This window comes from Ambystoma mexicanum, chromosome 2q, assembly GCF_040938575.1.
Source record: "Ambystoma mexicanum isolate Mex_15411 chromosome 2q, UKY_AmexF1_1, whole genome shotgun sequence".
In the NCBI taxonomy this organism is placed as follows: Eukaryota; Metazoa; Chordata; class Amphibia; order Caudata; family Ambystomatidae; genus Ambystoma; species Ambystoma mexicanum.
The window spans coordinates 50,055,677-50,081,374 of NC_090924.1; positions in this window are offsets into that span (position 1 = coordinate 50,055,677).

Genomic DNA, 25,698 nt, shown 5'->3' on the forward strand with positions numbered 1-25,698 from the left:
CTGATGGATGCAGACGAGGAAAAAGACCTCGACACACCATCAACAGTCTAGGCCTTCCACGAATGACTCACAGGTCTGGCAGAGTGAAGGCTTCAGCCCCGGCGTGGGAACTCAACGTGGTACTGACAAGGCTCATGGGGGCCGCCTTCGAACCTATGCATCAGGCCACTCTCAAGTTCCTTTCGTGGAAAACGCCTTTTATTGTGGCCATCATCCCTGCCAGGAGGGTAGTTGAGATCCAGGCCCTGTCCTGCAAGCGGCCTTATCTGACTTTTCACATCACGAGGGTGGTGCTGCGGGCGCAGCCTTCCTTCATGCCAAAGGTTCCGTCAGAATTCCACCTCAACAAACATTTGGTGTTGCCTGTGTTTTTTCCGAAGAGTTTACGTAAGATGTCTCAACCTTTCGTGAACTTTGGTCCTGTGAACCATGGGAAAGCTTGGTCCAAGGCTTCCATTTCCAGGTGGCTCTCCGCCTGTATTACACACTGTCACCGTTTGGCAAACCGACCAATGCCTGACCGGCTGAGAGCTCATTCGACCAGAGCGATCGCTGCGACGACTTCGTTCCTGTCTGGTGTGCCCCTGCTGGACATCTGCAGGGCTGCTATGTGGAGGTCTACACACACCTTCACAAGATTCTACAGCGTCGAAAGGGATTCCAGAGAGGACTCCAGGGTCGGCCAAGCAGTGCTACGCAACCTGTTCCCTTGAAGGTGAGCCTGTTCTGGAGGTAACAGTAATTGCTTCTGTTGAGCCTTGCCACCTCACGTCGTTGTGTATTTCTGTACTGCTATTCTTTATGTGAATCCATGCCAGACCCCATGCTGGAGAAGGAACAAGTTACTTACCTGTAACTGTTGTACTCTTTCGTCCTGTCCCCTTTCCTCCATACTGCATGGGCGCCTCTCGTTAGGGAAGGGAGACGGAACCTTTTTCACCAGAAGAAATCTTCCCATTTAAATTTAGAGGCACGCGGGGGCGTAGCCCTGGGAGCATGCGCTCGCCTGACTCTGCCCACCGGCGCCAGTCCCCTTTTCCGCGTCAACAGGAACAGGCCCATTTACCAAGCGCTCCTGGGATTGTCTTCGGACATGTAATACCACGCGCTCTTCCCCGGATACTTTCTTCTGTCTTTCCTCCCCGATGCATTTCGACTTCAGCGGGCTTCAGCAGATGTCCAGCCTGCGAGGTGCTCTTCCCTACATCGGATCCCCACGTTCTTTGCCTCTGCTGCCTTGGCCCCGACCATGGATGGGAGGGTTGCACAAAATGCAAAGCACATTCTTTGCGTGCTTTGACTAGCTAGGTGGACAGAGCTCTTCGAGAAATCGCCCCCAGAGTACTTGAAGGACTTTTGTCAGTCATAAGTCAAGGCCTAAGGGAGGGCTGCTCTTTTCCAGTGCACCCCGCAAGGGCGACTTCTTCCCAAGGAAACGCCCAGACGGGAGGAACCGCTCAGTTTCTCACACCAGCACGGGTACCGAGGCTAATTCAGCTACCGGCGGCCAGGCCGAGGGGTCTGTAGATCCTTCCAGAGACAGTGCTGAGAGACCGCAAGGTTCTTTTACCGGGTGTACACCTGAGGGGCTATGCACTTGTACCTGCAACATGGCAGAGGGGGCGCCTGTACCCAGCACTACCGGCAACTCTGCTGAGGGTGACATTCCTACCAGGCCTCGGCCTGAGGTGCAGGGTAGGTCTCATGCTCCATCGCCAAGAGTCCTGGAGGAGGCCGGGCCCAGTGAGCCAAGCACCATGACTTTGGCACATGGCATGCAGCTCGACAAGATGGCCACCACGCCAGATAAGATGGCCGCCCGAGGAATGCAGCAGGTGGGAGAACGAGTTACAAGGTGGGACTGGTGTCAACCAGCTACGTGGCCTACAGTTTATCCTTCAGCAGCACAGGACAGGTTTACCCCGCAAACAGCTAGACAGAGTATGCAGCGGCATCAGCAGCCGTCCGCTACCTGTCAATATCACCTGCCAACCCACGGGCCTGCGACGACAGGTTCTTTGAAAAGTTCCTCATGCTCATGTCCTCGGATGGGGTCCTTCCTTAGGGATGTAATCATGGACATGCTCGCTCTGGCCCCTCCCCCTGCACCTATAGTTATTCCTCCTATAGCTCCAGCACTGCAGGCCCTGTTGCAGCCCCTGCTGCCACGCCGGCTCCTTCGATTCTGGCGCCCCTGCCTTCCACTGTTCAGGCGGTTCCGTACTAGCCTCTGCTGCAGCCTCCGGCTCCGGTCTCCACACCTCAGCCCTCGGCGCCCAGCACCCCTCCACTCGTTCCAGACAAGCCGGACACCCTGGTGGATGCAGACGAGGAAAAATACCTCGACACACCATCAACAGTCTAGGCCTTCCACGAATGACTCACAGGTCTGGCAGAGTGAAGGCTTCAGCCCCGGCGTGGGAACTCAACGTGGTACTGACAAGGCTCATGGGGGCCGCCTTCGAACCTATGCATCAGGCCACTCTCAAGTTCCTTTCGTGGAAAACGCCTTTTATTGTGGCCATCATCCCTGCCAGGAGGGTAGTTGAGATCCAGGCCCTGTCCTGCAAACGGCCTTATCTGACTTTTCACATCACGAGGTGGTGCTGCGGGCGCACCCTTCCTTCATGCCAAAGGTTCCGTCAGAATTCCACCTCAACAAACATTTGGTGTTGCCTGTGTTTTTTCCGACACCTTTGTCGCTGGCTGGAAGGACTTTGCACTCGCTGGATGTGGCGCGTGCTCTGAAGTTCTATGTGGCACGCACAAAGAGTTTACGGAAGATGTCTCAACCTTTCGTGAACTTTGGTCCTGTGAACCATGGGAAAGCTTGGTCCAAGGCTTCCATTTCCAGGTTGCTCTCCGCCTGTATTACACACTGTCACCGTTTGGCAAACCGACCAATGCCTGACCGGCTGAGAGCTCATTCCACCAGAGCGATCGCTGCGACGACTTCGTTCCTGTCTGGTGTGCCCCTGCTGGACATCTGCAGGGCTGCTATGTGGAGGTCTACACACACCTTCACAAGATTCTACAGCGTCGAAAGGGATTCCAGAGAGGACTCCAGGGTCGGCCAAGCAGTGCTACGCAACCTGTTCCCTTGAAGGTGAGCCTGTTCTGGAGGTAACAGTAATTGCTTCTGTTGAGCCTTGCCACCTCACGTCGTTGTGTATTTCTGTACTGCTATTCTTTATGTGAATCCATGCCAGACCCCATGCTGGAGAAGGAACAAGTTACTTACCTGTAACTGTTGTACTCTTTCCTCCTGTCCCCTTTCCTCCATACTGCATGGGCGCCTCTCGTTAGGGAAGGGAGACGGAACCTTTTTCACCAGAAGAAATCTTCCCATTTAAATTTAGAGGCACGCGGGGGCGTAGCCCTGGGAGCATGCGCTCGCCTGACTCTGCCCACCGGCGCCAGTCCCCTTTTCCGCGTCAACAGGAACAGGCCCATTTCACCAGCGCTCCTGGGATTGTCTTCGGACATGTAATACCACGCGCTCTTCCCCGGATACTTTCTTCTGTCTTTCCTCCCCGATGCATTTCGACTTCAGCGGGCTTCAGCAGATGTCCAGCCTGCGAGGTGCTCTTCCCTACATCGGATCCCCACGTTCTTTGCCTCCGCTGCCTTGGCCCCGACCATGGATGGGAGGGTTGCACAAAATGCAAAGCACATTCTTTGCGTGCTTTGACTAGCTAGGTGGACAGAGCTCTTCGAGAAGTCGCCCCCAGAGGACTTGAAGGACTTTTGTCAGTCATAAGTCAAGGCCTAAGGGAGGGCTGCTCTTTTCCAGTGCACCCCGCAAGGGCGACTTCTTCCCAAGGAAACGCCCAGACGGGAGGAACCGCTCAGTTTCTCACACCAGCACGGGTACCGAGGCTAATTCAGCTACCGGCGGCCAGGCCGAGGGGTCTGTAGATCCTTCCAGAGACAGTGCTGAGAGACCGCAAGGTTCTTTTACCGGGTGTACACCTGAGGGGCTATACACTTGTACCTGCAACATGGCAGAGGGGGCGCCTGTACCCAGCACTACCGGCAACTCTGCTGAGGGTGACAATCCTACCAGGCCTCGGCCTGAGGTGCAGGGTAGGTCTCATGCTCCATCGCCAAGAGTCCTGGAGGAGGCCGGGCCCAGTGAGCCAAGCACCATGACTTTGGCACATGGCATGCAGCTCGACAAGATGGCCACCACGCCAGACAAGATGGCCGCCCGAGGAATGCAGCAGGTGGGAGAACGAGTTACAAGGTGGGACTGGTGTCAACCAGGTACGTGGCCTACAGTTTATCCTTCAGCAGCACAGGACAGGTTTACCCCGCAAACAGCTAGACAGAGTATGCAGCGGCATCAGCTGCCGTCCGCTACCTGTCAATATCACCTGCCAACCCACGGGCCTGCGACAACAGGTTCTTTGAAAAGTTCCTCATGCTCATGTCCTCATATGGGGTCCTTCCTTAGGGATGTAATCATGGACATGCTCGCTCTGGCCCCTCCCCCTGCACCTATAGTTATTCCTCCTATAGCTCCAGCACTGCAGGCCCCGTTGCAGCCCCTGCTGCCACGCCGGCTCCTTCGATTCTGGCGCCCCTGCCTTCCACTGTTCAGGCGGTTCCGTACTAGCCTCTGCTGCAGGCTCCGGTCTCCACACCGCAGCCCTCGGCGCCCAGCACCCCTCCACTCGTTCCAGACAAGCCGGACACCCTGATGGATGCAGACGAGGAAAAAGACCTCGACACACCATCAACAGTCTAGGCCTTCCACGAATGACTCACAGGTCTGGCAGAGTGAAGGCTTCAGCCCCGGCGTGGGAACTCAACGTGGTACTGACAAGGCTCATGGGGGCCGCCTTCGAACCTATGCATCAGGCCACTCTCAAGTTCCTTTCGTGGAAAACGCCTTTTATTGTGGCCATCATCCCTGCCAGGAGGGTAGTTGAGATCCAGGCCCTGTCCTGCAAGCGGCCTTATCTGACTTTTCACATCACGAGGGTGGTGCTGCGGGCGCACCCTTCCTTCATGCCAAAGGTTCCGTCAGAATTCCACCTCAACAAACATTTGGTGTTGCCTGTGTTTTTTCCGAAGAGTTTACGGAAGATGTCTCAACCTTTCGTGAACTTTGGTCCTGTGAACCATGGGAAAGCTTGGTCCAAGGCTTCCATTTCCAGGTGGCTCTCCGCCTGTATTACACACTGTCACCGTTTGGCAAACCGACCAATGCCTGACCGGCTGAGAGCTCATTCCACCAGAGCGATCGCTGCGACGACTTCGTTCCTGTCTGGTGTGCCCCTGCTGGACATCTGCAGGGCTGCTATGTGGAGGTCTACACACCTTCACAAGATTCTACAGCGTCGAAAGGGATTCCAGAGAGGACTCCAGGGTCGGCCAAGCAGTGCTACGCAACCTGTTCCCTTGAAGGTGAGCTTGTTCCGGAGGTAACAGTAATTGCTTCTGTTGAGCCTTGCCACCTCACGTCGTTGTGTGTTTCTGTACTGCTATTTATTCTTTATGTGAATCCATGCCAGACCCCATGCTGGAGAAGGAACAAGTTACTTACCTGTAACTGTTGTACTCTTTCGTCCTGTCCCCTTTCCTCCATACTGCATGGGCGCCTCTCGTTAGGGAAGGGAGACGGAACCTTTTTCACCAGAAGAAATCTTCCCATTTAAATTTAGAGGTACGCGGGGGCGTAGCCCTGGGAGCATGCGCTCGCCTGACTCTGCCCACCGGCGCCAGTCCCCTTTTCCGCGTCAACAGGAACAGGCCCATTTCACCAGCGCTCCTGGGATTGTCTTCGGACATGTAATACCACGCGCTCTTCCCCGGATACTTTCTTCTGTCTTTCCTCCCCGATGCATTTCGACTTCAGCGGGCTTCAGCAGATGTCCAGCCTGCGAGGTGCTCTTCCCTACATCGGATCCCCACGTTCTTTGCCTCCGCTGCCTTGGCCCCGACCATGGATGGGAGGGTTGCACAAAATGCAAAGCACATTCTTTGCGTGCTTTGACTAGCTAGGTGGACAGAGCTCTTCGAGAAGTCGCCCCCAGAGGACTTGAAGGACTTTTGTCAGTCATAAGTCAAGGCCTAAGGGAGGGCTGCTCTTTTCCAGTGCACCCCGCAAGGGCGACTTCTTCCCAAGGAAACGCCCAGACGGGAGGAACCGCTCAGTTTCTCACACCAGCACGGGTACCGAGGCTAATTCAGCTACCGGCCGCCAGGCCGAGGGGTCTGTAGATCCTTCCAGAGACAGTGCTGAGAGACCGCAAGGTTCTTTTACCGGGTGTACACCTGAGGGGCTATGCACTTGTACCTGCAACATGGCAGAGGGGGCGCCTGTACCCAGCACTACCGGCAACTCTGCTGAGGGTGACATTCCTACCAGGCCTCGGCCTGAGGTGCAGGGTAGGTCTCACGCTCCATCGTCAAGAGTCCTGGAGGAGGCCGGGCCCAGTGAGCCAAGCACCATGACTTTGGCATGTGGCATGCAGCTCGACAAGATGGCCACCACGCCAGACAAGATGGCCGCCCGAGGAATGCAGCAGGTGGGAGAACGAGTTACAAGGTGGGACTGGTGTCAACCAGCTACGTGGCCTACAGTTTATCCTTCAGCAGCACAGGACAGGTTTACCCCGCAAACAGCTAGACAGAGTATGCAGCGGCATCAGCAGCCGTCCGCTACCTGTCAATATCAACTGCCAACCCACGGGCCTGCGACGACAGGTTCTTTGAAAAGTTCCTCATGCTCATGTCCTCAGATGGGGTCCTTCCTTAGGGATGTAATCATGGACATGCTCGCTCTGGCCCCTCCCCCTGCACCTATAGTTATTCCTCCTATAGCTCCAGCACTGCAGGCCCCGTTGCAGCCCCTGCTGCCACGCCGGCTCCTTCGATTCTGGTGCCCCTGCCTTCCACTGTTCAGGCGGTTCCGTACTAGCCTCTGCTGCAGCCTCCGGCTCCGGTCTCCACACCTCAGCCCTCGGCGCCCAGCACCCCTCCACTCGTTCCAGACAAGCCGGACACCCTGGTGGATGCAGACGAGGAAAAAGACCTCGACACACCATCAACAGTCTAGGCCTTCCACGAATGACTCACAGGTCTGGCAGAGTGAAGGCTTCAGCCCCGGCGTGGGAACTCAACGTGGTACTGACAAGGCTCATGGGGGCCGCCTTCGAACCTATGCATCAGGCCACTCTCAAGTTCCTTTCGTGGAAAACGCCTTTTATTGTGGCCATCATCCCTGCCAGGAGGGTAGTTGAGATCCAGGCCCTGTCCTGCAAGAGGCCTTATCTGACTTTTCACATCACGAGGGTGGTGCTGCGGGCGCACCCTTCCTTCATGCCAAAGGTTCCGTCAGAATTCCACCTCAACAAACATTTGGTGTTGCCTGTGTTTTTTCCGACACCTTTGTCGCTGGCTGGAAGGACTTTGCACTCGCTGGATGTGGCGCGTGCTCTGAAGTTCTATGTGGCACGCACAAAGAGTTTACGGAAGATGTCTCAACCTTTCGTGAACTTTGGTCCTGTGAACCATGGGAAAGCTTGGTCCAAGGCTTCCATTTCCAGGTGGCTCTCCGCCTGTATTACACACTGTCACCGTTTGGCAAACCGACCAATGCCTGACCGGCTGAGAGCTCATTCCACCAGAGCGATCGCTGCGACGACTTCGTTCCTGTCTGGTGTGCCCCTGCTGGACATCTGCAGGGCTGCTATGTGGAGGTCTACACACACCTTCACAAGATTCTACAGCGTCGAAAGGGATTCCAGAGAGGACTCCAGGGTCGGCCAAGCAGTGCTACGCAACCTGTTCCCTTGAAGGTGAGCCTGTTCCGGAGGTAACAGTAATTACTTCTGTTGAGCCTTGCCACCTCACGTCGTTGTGTATTTCTGTACTGCTATTTATTCTTTATGTGAATCCATGCCAGACCCCATGCTGGAGAAGGAACAAGTTACTTACCTGTAACTGTTGTACTCTTTCGTCCTGTCCCCTTTCCTCCATACTGCATGGGCGCCTCTCGTTAGGGAAGGGAGACGGAACCTTTTTCACCAGAAGAAATCTTCCCATTTAAATTTAGAGGCACGCGGGGGCGTAGCCCTGGGAGCATGCGCTCGCCTGACTCTGCCCACCGGCGCCAGTCCCCTTTTCCGCGTCAACAGGAACAGGCCCATTTCACCAGCGCTCCTGGGATTGTCTTCGGACATGTAATACCACGCGCTCTTCCCCGGATACTTTCTTCTGTCTTTCCTCCCCGATGCATTTCGACTTCAGCGGGCTTCAGCAGATGTCCAGCCTGCGAGGTGCTCTTCCCTACATCGGATCCCCACGTTCTTTGCCTCCGCTGCCTTGGCCCCGACCATGGATGGGAGGGTTGCACAAAATGCAAAGCACATTCTTTGCGTGCTTTGACTAGCTAGGTGGACAGAGCTCTTCGAGAAGTCGCCCCCAGAGGACTTGAAGGACTTTTGTCAGTCATAAGTCAAGGCCTAAGGGAGGGCTGCTCTTTTCCAGTGCACCCCGCAAGGGCGACTTCTTCCCAAGGAAACGCCCAGACGGGAGGAACCGCTCAGTTTCTCACACCAGCACGGGTACCGAGGCTAATTCAGCTACCGGCGGCCAGGCCGAGGGGTCTGTAGATCCTTCCAGAGACAGTGCTGAGAGACCGCAAGGTTCTTTTACCGGGTGTACACCTGAGGGGCTATGCACTTGTACCTGCAACATGGCAGAGGGGGCGCCTGTACCCAGCACTACCGGCAACTCTGCTGAGGGTGACAATCCTACCAGGCCTCGGCCTGAGGTGCAGGGTAGGTCTCATGCTCCATCGCCAAGAGTCCTGGAGGAGGCCGGGCCCAGTGAGCCAAGCACCATGACTTTGGCACATGGCATGCAGCTCGACAAGATGGCCACCACGCCAGACAAGATGGCCGCCCGAGGAATGCAGCAGGTGGGAGAACGAGTTACAAGGTGGGACTGGTGTCAACCAGGTACGTGGCCTACAGTTTATCCTTCAGCAGCACAGGACAGGTTTACCCCGCAAACAGCTAGACAGAGTATGCAGCGGCATCAGCTGCCGTCCGCTACCTGTCAATATCACCTGCCAACCCACGGGCCTGCGCCGACAGGTTCTTTGAAAAGTTCCTCATGCTCATGTCCTCAGATGGGGTCCTTCCTTAGGGATGTAATCATGGACATGCTCGCTCTGGCCCCTCCCCCTGCACCTATAGTTATTCCTCCTATAGCTCCAGCACTGCAGGCCCCGTTGCAGCCCCTGCTGCCACGCCGGCTCCTTCGATTCTGGCGCCCCTGCCTTCCACTGTTCAGGCGGTTCCGTACTAGCCTCTGCTGCAGCCTCCGGCTCCGGTCTCCACACCGCAGCCCTCGGCGCCCAGCACCCCTCCACTCGTTCCAGACAAGCCGGACACCCTGATGGATGCAGACGAGGAAAAAGACCTCGACACACCATCAACAGTCTAGGCTTTCCACGAATGACTCACAGGTCTGGCAGAGTGAAGGCTTCAGCCCCGGCGTGGGAACTCAACGTGGTACTGACAAGGCTCATGGGGGCCGCCTTCGAACCTATGCATCAGGCCACTCTCAAGTTCCTTTCGTGGAAAGCGCCTTTTATTGTGGTCATCATCCCTGCCAGGAGGGTAGTTGAGATCCAGGCCCTGTCCTGCAAGCGGCCTTATCTGACTTTTCACATCACGAGGGTGGTGCTGCGGGCGCACCCTTCCTTCATGCCAAAGGTTCCATCAGAATTCCACCTCAACAAACATTTGGTGTTGCCTGTGTTTTTTCCGAAGAGTTTACGGAAGATGTCTCAACCTTTCGTGAACTTTGGTCCTGTGAACCATGGGAAAGCTTGGTCCAAGGCTTCCATTTCCAGGTGGCTCTCCGCCTGTATTACACACTGTCACCGTTTGGCAAACCGACCAATGCCTGACCGGCTGAGAGCTCATTCGACCAGAGCGATCGCTGCGACGACTTCGTTCCTGTCTGGTGTGCCCCTGCTGGACATCTGCAGGGCTGCTATGTGGAGGTCTACACACACCTTCACAAGATTCTACAGCGTCGAAAGGGATTCCAGAGAGGACTCCAGGGTCGGCCAAGCAGTGCTACGCAACCTGTTCCCTTGAAGGTGAGCCTGTTCCGGAGGTAACAGTAATTGCTTCTGTTGAGCCTTGCCACCTCACGTCGTTGTGTATTTCTGTACTGCTATTTATTCTTTATGTGAATCCATGCCAGACCCCATGCTGGAGAAGGAACAAGTTACTTACCTGTAACTGTTGTACTCTTTCGTCCTGTCCCCTTTCCTCCATACTGCATGGGCGCCTCTCGTTGGGGAAGGGAGACGGAACCTTTTTCACCAGAAGAAATCTTCCCATTTAAATTTAGAGGCACGCGGGGGCGTAGCCCTGGGAGCATGCGCTCGCCTGACTCTGCCCACCGGCGCCAGTCCCCTTTTCCGCGTCAACAGGAACAGGCCCATTTCACCAGCGCTCCTGGGATTGTCTTCGGACATGTAATACCACGCGCTCTTCCCCGGATACTTTCTTCTGTCTTTCCTCCCCGATGCATTTCGACTTCAGCGGGCTTCAGCAGATGTCCAGCCTGCGAGGTGCTCTTCCCTACATCGGATCCCCACGTTCTTTGCCTCCGCTGCCTTGGCCCCGACCATGGATGGGAGGGTTGCACAAAATGCAAAGCACATTCTTTTCGTGCTTTGACTAGCTAGGTGGACAGAGCTCTTCGAGAAGTCGCCCCCAGAGGACTTGAAGGACTTTTGTCAGTCATAAGTCAAGGCCTAAGGGAGGGCTGCTCTTTTCCAGTGCACCCCGCAAGGGCGACTTCTTCCCAAGGAAACGCCCAGACGGGAGGAACCGCTCAGTTTCTCACACCAGCACGGGTACCGAGGCTAATTCAGCTACCGGCCGCCAGGCCGAGGGGTCTGTAGATCCTTCCAGAGATAGTGCTGAGAGACAGCAAGGTTCTTTTACCGGGTGTACACCTGAGGGGCTTTGCACTTGTACCTGCAACATGGCAGAGGGGGCGCCTGTACCCAGCACTACCGGCAACTCTGCTGAGGGTGACATTCCTACCAGGCCTCGGCCTGAGGTGCAGGGTAGGTCTCATGCTCCATCGTCAAGAGTCCTGGAGGAGGCCGGGCCCAGTGAGCCAAGCACCATGACTTTGGCACGTGGCATGCAGCTCGACAAGATGGCCACCACGCCAGACAAGATGGCCGCCCGAGGAATGCAGCAGGTGGGAGAACGAGTTACAAGGTGGGACTGGTGTCAACCAGGTACGTGGCCTACAGTTTATCCTTCAGCAGCACAGGACAGGTTTACCCCGCAAACAGCTAGACAGAGTATGCAGCGGCATCAGCAGCTGTCCGCTACCCGTCAATATCACCTGCCAACCCACGGGCCTGCGACGACAGGTTCTTTGAAAAGTTCCTCATGCTCATGTCCTCAGATGGGGTCCTTCCTTAGGGATGTAATCATGGACATGCTCGCTCTGGCCCCTCCCCCTGCACCTATAGTTATTCCTCCTATAGCTCCAGCACTGCAGGCCCCGTTGCAGCCCCTGCTGCCAAGCCGGCTCCTTCGATTCTGGCGCCCCTGCCTTCCACTGTTCAGTCGGTTCCGTACTAGCCTCTGCTGCAGCCTCCGGCTCCGGTCTCCACACCTCAGCCCTCGGCGCCCAGCACCCCTCCACTCGTTCCAGACAAGCCGGACACCCTGGTGGATGCAGATGAGAAAAAGACCTCGACACACCATCAACAGTCTAGGCCTTCCACGAATGACTCACAGGTCTGGCAGAGTGAAGGCTTCAGCCCCGGCGTGGGAACTCAACGTGGTACTGACAAGGCTCATGGGGGCCGCCTTCGAACCTATGCATCAGGCCACTCTCAAGTTCCTTTCGTGGAAAGCGCCTTTTATTGTGGCCATCATCCCTGCCAGGAGGGTAGTTGAGATCCAGGCCCTGTCCTGCAAGCAGCCTTATCTGACTTTTCACATCACGAGGGTGGTGCTGCGGGCGCACCCTTCCTTCATGCCAAAGGTTCCGTCAGAATTCCATCTCAACAAACATTTGGTGTTCCCCTTTTTTTTTTTGACACCTTTGTCGCTGGCTGGAAGGACTTTGCACTCGCTGGATGTGGCGCGTGCTCTGAAGTTCTATGTGGCACGCACAAAGAGTTTACGGAAGATGTCTCAACCTTTCGTGAACTTTGGTCCTGTGAACCATGGGAAAGCTTGGTCCAAGGCTTCCATTTCCAGGTTGCTCTCCGCCTGTATTACACACTGTCACCGTTTGGCAAACCGACCAATGCCTGACCGGCTGAGAGCTCATTCCACCAGAGCGATCGCTGCGACGACTTCGTTCCTGTCTGGTGTGCCCCTGCTGGACATCTGCAGGGCTGCTATGTGGAGGTCTACACACACCTTCACAAGATTCTACAGCGTCGAAAGGGATTCCAGAGAGGACTCCAGGGTCGGCCAAGCAGTGCTACGCAACCTGTTCCCTTGAAGGTGAGCCTGTTCCGGAGGTAACAGTAATTGCTTCTGTTGAGCCTTGCCACCTCACGTCGTTGTGTATTTCTGTACTGCTATTCTTTATGTGAATCCATGCCAGACCCCATGCTGGAGAAGGAACAAGTTACATACCTGTAACTGTTGTACTCTTTCGTCCTGTCCCCTTTCCTCCATACTGCATGGGCGCCTCTCGTTAGGGAAGGGAGACGGAACCTTTTTCACCAGAAGAAATCTTCCCATTTAAATTTAGAGGTACGCGGGGGCGTAGCCCTGGGAGCATGCGCTCGCCTCACTCTGCCCACCGGCGCCAGTCCCCTTTTCCGCGTCAACAGGAACAGGCCCATTTCACCAGCGCTCCTGGGATTGTCTTCGGACATGTAATACCACGCGCTCTTCCCCGGATACTTTCTTCTGTCTTTCCTCCCCGATGCATTTCGACTTCAGCGGGCTTCAGCAGGTGTCCAGCCTGCGAGGTGCTCTTCCCTACATCGGATCCCCACGTTCTTTGCCTCCGCTGCCTTGGCCCCGACCATGGATGGGAGGGTTGCACAAAATGCAAAGCACATTCTTTGCATGCTTTGACTAGCTAGGTGGACAGAGCTCTTCGAGAAATCGCCCCCAGAGGACTTGAAGGACTTTTGTCAGTCATAAGTCAAGGCCTAAGGGAGGGCTGCTCTTTTCCAGTGCACCCCGCAAGGGCGACTTCTTCCCAAGGAAACGCCCAGACGGGAGGAACCGCTCAGTTTCTCACACCAGCACGGGTACCGAGGCTAATTCAGCTACCGGCGGCCAGGCCGAGGGGTCTGTAGATCCTTCCAGAGACAGTGCTGAGAGACCGCAAGGTTCTTTTACCGGGTGTACACCTGAGGGGCTATGCACTTGTACCTGCAACATGGCAGAGGGGGCGCCTGTACCCAGCACTACCGGCAACTCTGCTGAGGGTGACATTCCTACCAGGCCTCGGCCTGAGGTGCAGGGTAGGTCTCATGCTCCATCGCCAAGAGTCCTGGAGGAGGCCGGGCCCAGTGAGCCAAGCACCATGACTTTGGCACATGGCATGCAGCTCGACAAGATGGCCACCACGCCAGATAAGATGGCCGCCCGAGGAATGCAGCAGGTGGGAGAACGAGTTACAAGGTGGGACTGGTGTCAACCAGCTACGTGGCCTACAGTTTATCCTTCAGCAGCACAGGACAGGTTTACCCCGCAAACAGCTAGACAGAGTATGCAGCGGCATCAGCAGCCGTCCGCTACCTGTCAATATCACCTGCCAACCCACGGGCCTGCGACGACAGGTTCTTTGAAAAGTTCCTCATGCTCATGTCCTCAGATGGGGTCCTTCCTTAGGGATGTAATCATGGACATGCTCGCTCTGGCCCCTCCCCCTGCACCTATAGTTATTCCTCCTATAGCTCCAGCACTGCAGGCCCCGTTGCAGCCCCTGCTGCCAAGCCGGCTCCTTCGATTCTGGCGCCCCTGCCTTCCACTGTTCAGGCGGTTCCGTACTAGCCTCTGCTGCAGCCTCCGGCTCCGGTCTCCACACCTCAGCCCTCGGCGCCCAGCACCCCTCCACTCGTTCCAGACAAGCCGGACACCCTGGTGGATGCAGATGAGAAAAAGACCTCGACACACCATCAACAGTCTAGGCCTTCCACGAATGACTCACAGGTCTGGCAGAGTGAAGGCTTCAGCCCCGGCGTGGGAACTCAACGTGGTACTGACAAGGCTCATGGGGGCCGCCTTCGAACCTATGCATCAGGCCACTCTCAAGTTCCTTTCGTGGAAAGCGCCTTTTATTGTGGTCATCATCCCTGCCAGGAGGGTAGTTGAGATCCAGGCCCTGTCCTGCAAGCAGCCTTATCTGACTTTTCACATCACGAGGGTGGTGCTGCGGGCGCACCCTTCCTTCATGCCAAAGGTTCCGTCAGAATTCCATCTCAACAAACATTTGGTGTTGCCTGTGTTTTTTCCGACACCTTTGTCGCTGGCTGGAAGGACTTTGCACTCGCTGGATGTGGCGCGTGCTCTGAAGTTCTATGTGGCACGCACAAAGAGTTTACGGAAGATGTCTCAACCTTTCGTGAACTTTGGTCCTGTGAACCATGGGAAAGCTTGGTCCAAGGCTTCCATTTCCAGGTTGCTCTCCGCCTGTATTACACACTGTCACCGTTTGGCAAACCGACCAATGCCTGACCGGCTGAGAGCTCATTCCACCAGAGCGATCGCTGCGACGACTTCGTTCCTGTCTGGTGTGCCCCTGCTGGACATCTGCAGGGCTGCTATGTGGAGGTCTACACACACCTTCACAAGATTCTACAGCGTCGAAAGGGATTCCAGAGAGGACTCCAGGGTCGGCCAAGCAGTGCTACGCAACCTGTTCCCTTGAAGGTGAGCCTGTTCCGGAGGTAACAGTAATTGCTTCTGTTGAGCCTTGCCACCTCACGTCGTTGTGTATTTCTGTACTGCTATTCTTTATGTGAATCCATGCCAGACCCCATGCTGGAGAAGGAACAAGTTACATACCTGTAACTGTTGTACTCTTTCGTCCTGTCCCCTTTCCTCCATACTGCATGGGCGCCTCTCGTTAGGGAAGGGAGACGGAACCTTTTTCACCAGAAGAAATCTTCCCATTTAAATTTAGAGGTACGCGGGGGCGTAGCCCTGGGAGCATGCGCTCGCCTCACTCTGCCCACCCGCGCCAATCCCCTTTTCCGCGTCAACAGGAACAGGCCCATTTCACCAGCGCTCCTGGGATTGTCTTCGGACATGTAATACCACGCGCTCTTCCCCGGATACTTTCTTCTGTCTTTCCTCCCCGATGCATTTCGACTTCAGCGGGCTTCAGCAGATGTCCAGCCTGCGAGGTGCTCTTCCCTACATCGGATCCCCACGTTCTTTGCCTCCGCTGCCTTGGCCCCGACCATGGATGGGAGGGTTGCACAAAATGCAAAGCACATTCTTTGCGTGCTTTGACTAGCTGGGTGGACAGAGCTCTTCGAGAAGTCGCCCCCAGAGGACTTGAAGGACTTTTGTCAGTCATAAGTCAAGGCCTAAGGGAGGGCTGCTCTTTTCCAGTGCACCCCGCAAGGGCGACTTCTTCCCAAGGAAACGCCCAGACGGGAGGAACCGCTCAGTTTCTCACACCAGCACGGGTACCGAGGCTAATTCAGCTACCGGCAGCCAGGCCGAGGGGTCTGTAGATCCTTCCAGAGACAGTGCTGAGAGACCGCAAGGTTCTTTTACCGGGTGTACACCTGAGGGGCTATGCACTTGTACCTGCAACATGGCAGAGGGGGCGCCTGTACCCAGCACTACCGGCAACTCTGCTGAGGGTGACATTCCTACCAGGCCTCGGCCTGAGGTGTAGGGTAGGTCTCATGCTCCATCGCCAAGAGTCCTGGAGGAGGCCGGGCCCAGTGAGCCAAGCACCATGACTTTGGCACGTGGCATGCAGCTCGACAAGATGGCCACCACGCCAGACAAGAGGGCCGCCCGAGGAATGCAGCAGGTGGGAGAACGAGTTACAAGGTGGGACTGGTGTCAACCAGCTACGTGGCCTACAGTTTATCCTTCAGCAGCACAGGACAGGTTTACCCCGCAAACAGCTAGACAGAGTATGCAGCGGCATCAGCAGCCGTCCGCTACCCGTCAATATCACCTGCCAACCCACGGGCCTGCGACGACAGGTTCTTTGAAAAGTTCCTCATGCTCATGTCCTCAGATGGGGTCCTTCCTTAGGGATGTAATCATGGACATGCTCGCTCTGGCCCCTCCCCCTGCACCTATAGTTATTCCTCCTATAGCTCCAGCACTGCAGGCCCCGTTGCAGCCCCTGCTGCCACGCCGGCTCCTTCGATTCTGGCGCCCCTGCCTTCCACTGTTCAGGCGGTTCCGTACTAGCCTCTGCTGCAGCCTCCGGCTCCGGTCTCCACACCTCAGCCCTCGGCGCCCAGCACCCCTCCACTCGTTCCAGACAAGCCGGACACCCTGGTGGATGCAGACGAGGAAAAAGACCTCGACACACCATCAACAGTCTAGGCCTTCCACGAATGACTCACAGGTCTGGCAGAGTGAAGGCTTCAGCCCCGGCGTGGGAACTCAACGTGGTACTGACAAGGCTCATGGGGGCCGCCTTCGAACCTATGCATCAGGCCACTCTCAAGTTCCTTTCGTGGAAAACGCCTTTTATTGTGTCCATCATCCCTGCCAGGAGGGTAGTTGAGATCCAGGCCCTGTCCTGCAAGAGGCCTTATCTGACTTTTCACATCACTTCCTTCATGCCAAAGGTTCCGTCAGAATTCCACCTCAACAAACATTTGGTGTTGCCTGTGTTTTTTCCGACACCTTTGTCGCTGGCTGGAAGGACTTTGCACTCGCTGGATGTGGCGCGTGCTCTGAAGTTCTATGTGGCACGCACAAAGAGTTTACGGAAGATGTCTCAACCTTTCGTGAACTTTGGTCCTGTGAACCATGGGAAAGCTTGGTCCAAGGCTTCCATTTCCAGGTGGCTCTCCGCCTGTATTACACACTGTCACCGTTTGGCAAACCGACCAATGCCTGACCGGCTGAGAGCTCATTCCACCAGAGCGATCGCTGCGACGACTTCGTTCCTGTCTGGTGTGCCCCTGCTGGACATCTGCAGGGCTGCTATGTGGAGGTCTACACACACCTTCACAAGATTCTACAGCGTCGAAAGGGATTCCAGAGAGGACTCCAGGGTCGGCCAAGCAGTGCTACGCAACCTGTTCCCTTGAAGGTGAGCCTGTTCTGGAGGTAACAGTAATTGCTTCTGTTGAGCCTTGCCACCTCACGTCGTTGTGTATTTCTGTACTGCTATTCTTTATGTGAATCCATGCCAGACCCCATGCTGGAGAAGGAACAAGTTACTTACCTGTAACTGTTGTACTCTTTCCTCCTGTCCCCTTTCCTCCATACTGCATGGGCGCCTCTCGTTAGGGAAGGGAGACGGAACCTTTTTCACCAGAAGAAATCTTCCCATTTAAATTTAGAGGCACGCGGGGGCGTAGCCCTGGGAGCATGCGCTCGCCTGACTCTGCCCACCGGCGCCAGTCCCCTTTTCCGCGTCAACAGGAACAGGCCCATTTCACCAGCGCTCCTGGGATTGTCTTCGGACATGTAATACCACGCGCTCTTCCCCGGATACTTTCTTCTGTCTTTCCTCCCCGATGCATTTCGACTTCAGCGGGCTTCAGCAGATGTCCAGCCTGCGAGGTGCTCTTCCCTACATCGGATCCCCACGTTCTTTGCCTCCGCTGCCTTGGCCCCGACCATGGATGGGAGGGTTGCACAAAATGCAAAGCACATTCTTTGCGTGCTTTGACTAGCTAGGTGGACAGAGCTCTTCGAGAAGTCGCCCCCAGAGGACTTGAAGGACTTTTGTCAGTCATAAGTCAAGGCCTAAGGGAGGGCTGCTCTTTTCCAGTGCACCCCGCAAGGGCGACTTCTTCCCAAGGAAACGCCCAGACGGGAGGAACCGCTCAGTTTCTCACACCAGCACGGGTACCGAGGCTAATTCAGCTACCGGCGGCCAGGCCGAGGGGTCTGTAGATCCTTCCAGAGACAGTGCTGAGAGACCGCAAGGTTCTTTTACCGGGTGTACACCTGAGGGGCTATGCACTTGTACCTGCAACATGGCAGAGGGGGCGCCTGTACCCAGCACTACCGGCAACTCTGCTGAGGGTGACAATCCTACCAGGCCTCGGCCTGAGGTGCAGGGTAGGTCTCATGCTCCATCGCCAAGAGTCCTGGAGGAGGCCGGGCCCAGTGAGCCAAGCACCATGACTTTGGCACATGGCATGCAGCTCGACAAGATGGCCACCACGCCAGACAAGATGGCCGCCCGAGGAATGCAGCAGGTGGGAGAACGAGTTACAAGGTGGGACTGGTGTCAACCAGGTACGTGGCCTACAGTTTATCCTTCAGCAGCACAGGACAGGTTTACCCCGCAAACAGCTAGACAGAGTATGCAGCGGCATCAGCTGCCGTCCGCTACCTGTCAATATCACCTGCCAACCCACGGGCCTGCGACAACAGGTTCTTTGAAAAGTTCCTCATGCTCATGTCCTCAGATGGGGTCCTTCCTTAGGGATGTAATCATGGACATGCTCGCTCTGGCCCCTCCCCCTGCACCTATAGTTATTCCTCCTATAGCTCCAGCACTGCAGGCCCCGTTGCAGCCCCTGCTGCCACGCCGGCTCCTTCGATTCTGGCGCCCCTGCCTTCCACTGTTCAGGCGGTTCCGTACTAGCCTCTGCTGCAGGCTCCGGTCTCCACACCGCAGCCCTCGGCGCCCGCACCCCTCCACTCGTTCCAGACAAGCCGGACACCCTGATGGATGCAGACGAGGAAAAAGACCTCGACACACCATCAACAGTCTAGGCCTTCCACGAATGACTCACAGGTCTGGCAGAGTGAAGGCTTCAGCCCCGGCGTGGGAACTCAACGTGGTACTGACAAGGCTCATGGGGGCCGCCTTCGAACCTATGCATCAGGCCACTCTCAAGTTCCTTTCGTGGAAAACGCCTTTTATTGTGGCCATCATCCCTGCCAGGAGGGTAGTTGAGATCCAGGCCCTGTCCTGCAAGCGGCCTTATCTGACTTTTCACATCACGAGGGTGGTGCTGCGGGCGCAGCCTTCCTTCATGCCAAAGGTTCCGTCAGAATTCCACCTCAACAAACATTTGGTGTTGCCTGTGTTTTTTCCGAAGAGTTTACGGAAGATGTCTCAACCTTTCGTGAACTTTGGTCCTGTGAACCATGGGAAAGCTTGGTCCAAGGCTTCCATTTCCAGGTGGCTCTCCGCCTGTATTACACACTGTCACCGTTTGGCAAACCGACCAATGCCTGACCGGCTGAGAGCTCATTCGACCAGAGCGATCGCTGCGACGACTTCGTTCCTGTCTGGTGTGCCCCTGCTGGACATCTGCAGGGCTGCTATGTGGAGGTCTACACACACCTTCACAAGATTCTACAGCGTCGAAAGGGATTCCAGAGAGGACTCCAGGGTCGGCCAAGCAGTGCTACGCAACCTGTTCCCTTGAAGGTGAGCCTGTTCTGGAGGTAACAGTAATTGCTTCTGTTGAGCCTTGCCACCTCACGTCGTTGTGTATTTCTGTACTGCTATTCTTTATGTGAATCCATGCCAGACCCCATGCTGGAGAAGGAACAAGTTACTTACCTGTAACTGTTGTACTCTTTCGTCCTGTCCCCTTTCCTCCATACTGCATGGGCGCCTCTCGTTAGGGAAGGGAGACGGAACCTTTTTCACCAGAAGAAATCTTCCCATTTAAATTTAGAGGCACGCGGGGGCGTAGCCCTGGGAGCATGCGCTCGCCTGACTCTGCCCACCGGCGCCAGTCCCCTTTTCCGCGTCAACAGGAACAGGCCCATTTACCAAGCGCTCCTGGGATTGTCTTCGGACATGTAATACCACGCGCTCTTCCCCGGATACTTTCTTCTGTCTTTCCTCCCCGATGCATTTCGACTTCAGCGGGCTTCAGCAGATGTCCAGCCTGCGAGGTGCTCTTCCCTACATCGGATCCCCACGTTCTTTGCCTCCGCTGCCTTGGCCCCGACCATGGATGGGAGGGTTGCACAAAATGCAAAGCACATTCTTTGCGTGCTTTGACTAGCTAGGTGGACAGAGCTCTTCGAGAAATCGCCCCCAGAGTACTTGAAGGACTTTTGTCAGTCATAAGTCAAGGCCTAAGGGAGGGCTGCTCTTTTCCAGTGCACCCCGCAAGGGCGACTTCTTCCCAAGGAAACGCCCAGACGGGAGGAACCGCTCAGTTTCTCACACCAGCACGGGTACCGAGGCTAATTCAGCTACCGGCGGCCAGGCCGAGGGGTCTGTAGATCCTTCCAGAGACAGTGCTGAGAGACCGCAAGGTTCTTTTACCGGGTGTACACCTGAGGGGCTATGCACTTGTACCTGCAACATGGCAGAGGGGGCGCCTGTACCCAGCACTACCGGCAACTCTGCTGAGGGTGACATTCCTACCAGGCCTCGGCCTGAGGTGCAGGGTAGGTCTCATGCTCCATCGCCAAGAGTCCTGGAGGAGGCCGGGCCCAGTGAGCCAAGCACCATGACTTTGGCACATGGCATGCAGCTCGACAAGATGGCCACCACGCCAGATAAGATGGCCGCCCGAGGAATGCAGCAGGTGGGAGAACGAGTTACAAGGTGGGACTGGTGTCAACCAGCTACGTGGCCTACAGTTTATCCTTCAGCAGCACAGGACAGGTTTACCCCGCAAACAGCTAGACAGAGTATGCAGCGGCATCAGCAGCCGTCCGCTACCTGTCAATATCACCTGCCAACCCACGGGCCTGCGACGACAGGTTCTTTGAAAAGTTCCTCATGCTCATGTCCTCGGATGGGGTCCTTCCTTAGGGATGTAATCATGGACATGCTCGCTCTGGCCCCTCCCCCTGCACCTATAGTTATTCCTCCTATAGCTCCAGCACTGCAGGCCCTGTTGCAGCCCCTGCTGCCACGCCGGCTCCTTCGATTCTGGCGCCCCTGCCTTCCACTGTTCAGGCGGTTCCGTACTAGCCTCTGCTGCAGCCTCCGGCTCCGGTCTCCACACCTCAGCCCTCGGCGCCCAGCACCCCTCCACTCGTTCCAGACAAGCCGGACACCCTGGTGGATGCAGACGAGGAAAAATACCTCGACACACCATCAACAGTCTAGGCCTTCCACGAATGACTCACAGGTCTGGCAGAGTGAAGGCTTCAGCCCCGGCGTGGGAACTCAACGTGGTACTGACAAGGCTCATGGGGGCCGCCTTCGAACCTATGCATCAGGCCACTCTCAAGTTCCTTTCGTGGAAAACGCCTTTTATTGTGGCCATCATCCCTGCCAGGAGGGTAGTTGAGATCCAGGCCCTGTCCTGCAAACGGCCTTATCTGACTTTTCACATCACGAGGTGGTGCTGCGGGCGCACCCTTCCTTCATGCCAAAGGTTCCGTCAGAATTCCACCTCAACAAACATTTGGTGTTGCCTGTGTTTTTTCCGACACCTTTGTCGCTGGCTGGAAGGACTTTGCACTCGCTGGATGTGGCGCGTGCTCTGAAGTTCTATGTGGCACGCACAAAGAGTTTACGGAAGATGTCTCAACCTTTCGTGAACTTTGGTCCTGTGAACCATGGGAAAGCTTGGTCCAAGGCTTCCATTTCCAGGTTGCTCTCCGCCTGTATTACACACTGTCACCGTTTGGCAAACCGACCAATGCCTGACCGGCTGAGAGCTCATTCCACCAGAGCGATCGCTGCGACGACTTCGTTCCTGTCTGGTGTGCCCCTGCTGGACATCTGCAGGGCTGCTATGTGGAGGTCTACACACACCTTCACAAGATTCTACAGCGTCGAAAGGGATTCCAGAGAGGACTCCAGGGTCGGCCAAGCAGTGCTACGCAACCTGTTCCCTTGAAGGTGAGCCTGTTCTGGAGGTAACAGTAATTGCTTCTGTTGAGCCTTGCCACCTCACGTCGTTGTGTATTTCTGTACTGCTATTCTTTATGTAAATCCATGCCAGACCCCATGCTGGAGAAGGAACAAGTTACTTACCTGTAACTGTTGTACTCTTTCCTCCTGTCCCCTTTCCTCCATACTGCATGGGCGCCTCTCGTTAGGGAAGGGAGACGGAACCTTTTTCACCAGAAGAAATCTTCCCATTTAAATTTAGAGGCACGCGGGGGCGTAGCCCTGGGAGCATGCGCTCGCCTGACTCTGCCCACCGGCGCCAGTCCCCTTTTCCGCGTCAACAGGAACAGGCCCATTTCACCAGCGCTCCTGGGATTGTCTTCGGACATGTAATACCACGCGCTCTTCCCCGGATACTTTCTTCTGTCTTTCCTCCCCGATGCATTTCGACTTCAGCGGGCTTCAGCAGATGTCCAGCCTGCGAGGTGCTCTTCCCTACATCGGATCCCCACGTTCTTTGCCTCCGCTGCCTTGGCCCCGACCATGGATGGGAGGGTTGCACAAAATGCAAAGCACATTCTTTGCGTGCTTTGACTAGCTAGGTGGACAGAGCTCTTCGAGAAGTCGCCCCCAGAGGACTTGAAGGACTTTTGTCAGTCATAAGTCAAGGCCTAAGGGAGGGCTGCTCTTTTCCAGTGCACCCCGCAAGGGCGACTTCTTCCCAAGGAAACGCCCAGACGGGAGGAACCGCTCAGTTTCTCACACCAGCACGGGTACCGAGGCTAATTCAGCTACCGGCGGCCAGGCCGAGGGGTCTGTAGATCCTTCCAGAGACAGTGCTGAGAGACCGCAAGGTTCTTTTACCGGGTGTACACCTGAGGGGCTATACACTTGTACCTGCAACATGGCAGAGGGGGCGCCTGTACCCAGCACTACCGGCAACTCTGCTGAGGGTGACAATCCTACCAGGCCTCGGCCTGAGGTGCAGGGTAGGTCTCATGCTCCATCGCCAAGAGTCCTGGAGGAGGCCGGGCCCAGTGAGCCAAGCACCATGACTTTGGCACATGGCATGCAGCTCGACAAGATGGCCACCACGCCAGACAAGATGGCCGCCCGAGGAATGCAGCAGGTGGGAGAACGAGTTACAAGGTGGGACTGGTGTCAACCAGGTACGTGGCCTACAGTTTATCCTTCAGCAGCACAGGACAGGTTTACCCCGCAAACAGCTAGACAGAGTATGCAGCGGCATCAGCTGCCGTCCGCTACCTGTCAATATCACCTGCCAACCCACGGGCCTGCGACAACAGGTTCTTTGAAAAGTTCCTCATGCTCATGTCCTCATATGGGGTCCTTCCTTAGGGATGTAATCATGGACATGCTCGCTCTGGCCCCTCCCCCTGCACCTATAGTTATTCCTCCTATAGCTCCAGCACTGCAGGCCCCGTTGCAGCCCCTGCTGCCACGCCGGCTCCTTCGATTCTGGCGCCCCTGCCTTCCACTGTTCAGGCGGTTCCGTACTAGCCTCTGCTGCAGGCTCCGGTCTCCACACCGCAGCCCTCGGCGCCCAGCACCCCTCCACTCGTTCCAGACAAGCCGGACACCCTGATGGATGCAGACGAGGAAAAAGACCTCGACACACCATCAACAGTCTAGGCCTTCCACGAATGACTCACAGGTCTGGCAGAGTGAAGGCTTCAGCCCCGGCGTGGGAACTCAACGTGGTACTGACAAGGCTCATGGGGGCCGCCTTCGAACCTATGCATCAGGCCACTCTCAAGTTCCTTTCGTGGAAAACGCCTTTTATTGTGGCCATCATCCCTGCCAGGAGGGTAGTTGAGATCCAGGCCCTGTCCTGCAAGCGGCCTTATCTGACTTTTCACATCACGAGGGTGGTGCTGCGGGCGCACCCTTCCTTCATGCCAAAGGTTCCGTCAGAATTCCACCTCAACAAACATTTGGTGTTGCCTGTGTTTTTTCCGAAGAGTTTACGGAAGATGTCTCAACCTTTCGTGAACTTTGGTCCTGTGAACCATGGGAAAGCTTGGTCCAAGGCTTCCATTTCCAGGTGGCTCTCCGCCTGTATTACACACTGTCACCGTTTGGCAAACCGACCAATGCCTGACCGGCTGAGAGCTCATTCCACCAGAGCGATCGCTGCGACGACTTCGTTCCTGTCTGGTGTGCCCCTGCTGGACATCTGCAGGGCTGCTATGTGGAGGTCTACACACCTTCACAAGATTCTACAGCGTCGAAAGGGATTCCAGAGAGGACTCCAGGGTCGGCCAAGCAGTGCTACGCAACCTGTTCCCTTGAAGGTGAGCTTGTTCCGGAGGTAACAGTAATTGCTTCTGTTGAGCCTTGCCACCTCACGTCGTTGTGTATTTCTGTACTGCTATTTATTCTTTATGTGAATCCATGCCAGACCCCATGCTGGAGAAGGAACAAGTTACTTACCTGTAACTGTTGTACTCTTTCGTCCTGTCCCCTTTCCTCCATACTGCATGGGCGCCTCTCGTTGGGGAAGGGAGACGGAACCTTTTTCACCAGAAGAAATCTTCCCATTTAAATTTAGAGGCACGCGGGGGCGTAGCCCTGGGAGCATGCGCTCGCCTGACTCTGCCCACCGGCGCCAGTCCCCTTTTCCGCGTCAACAGGAACAGGCCCATTTCACCAGCGCTCCTGGGATTGTCTTCGGACATGTAATACCACGCGCTCTTCCCCGGATACTTTCTTCTGTCTTTCCTCCCCGATGCATTTCGACTTCAGCGGGCTTCAGCAGATGTCCAGCCTGCGAGGTGCTCTTCCCTACATCGGATCCCCACGTTCTTTGCCTCCGCTGCCTTGGCCCCGACCATGGATGGGAGGGTTGCACAAAATGCAAAGCACATTCTTTTCGTGCTTTGACTAGCTAGGTGGACAGAGCTCTTCGAGAAGTCGCCCCCAGAGGACTTGAAGGACTTTTGTCAGTCATAAGTCAAGGCCTAAGGGAGGGCTGCTCTTTTCCAGTGCACCCCGCAAGGGCGACTTCTTCCCAAGGAAACGCCCAGACGGGAGGAACCGCTCAGTTTCTCACACCAGCACGGGTACCGAGGCTAATTCAGCTACCGGCCGCCAGGCCGAGGGGTCTGTAGATCCTTCCAGAGATAGTGCTGAGAGACAGCAAGGTTCTTTTACCGGGTGTACACCTGAGGGGCTTTGCACTTGTACCTGCAACATGGCAGAGGGGGCGCCTGTACCCAGCACTACCGGCAACTCTGCTGAGGGTGACATTCCTACCAGGCCTCGGCCTGAGGTGCAGGGTAGGTCTCATGCTCCATCGTCAAGAGTCCTGGAGGAGGCCGGGCCCAGTGAGCCAAGCACCATGACTTTGGCACGTGGCATGCAGCTCGACAAGATGGCCACCACGCCAGACAAGATGGCCGCCCGAGGAATGCAGCAGGTGGGAGAACGAGTTACAAGGTGGGACTGGTGTCAACCAGGTACGTGGCCTACAGTTTATCCTTCAGCAGCACAGGACAGGTTTACCCCGCAAACAGCTAGACAGAGTATGCAGCGGCATCAGCAGCTGTCCGCTACCCGTCAATATCACCTGCCAACCCACGGGCCTGCGACGACAGGTTCTTTGAAAAGTTCCTCATGCTCATGTCCTCAGATGGGGTCCTTCCTTAGGGATGTAATCATGGACATGCTCGCTCTGGCCCCTCCCCCTGCACCTATAGTTATTCCTCC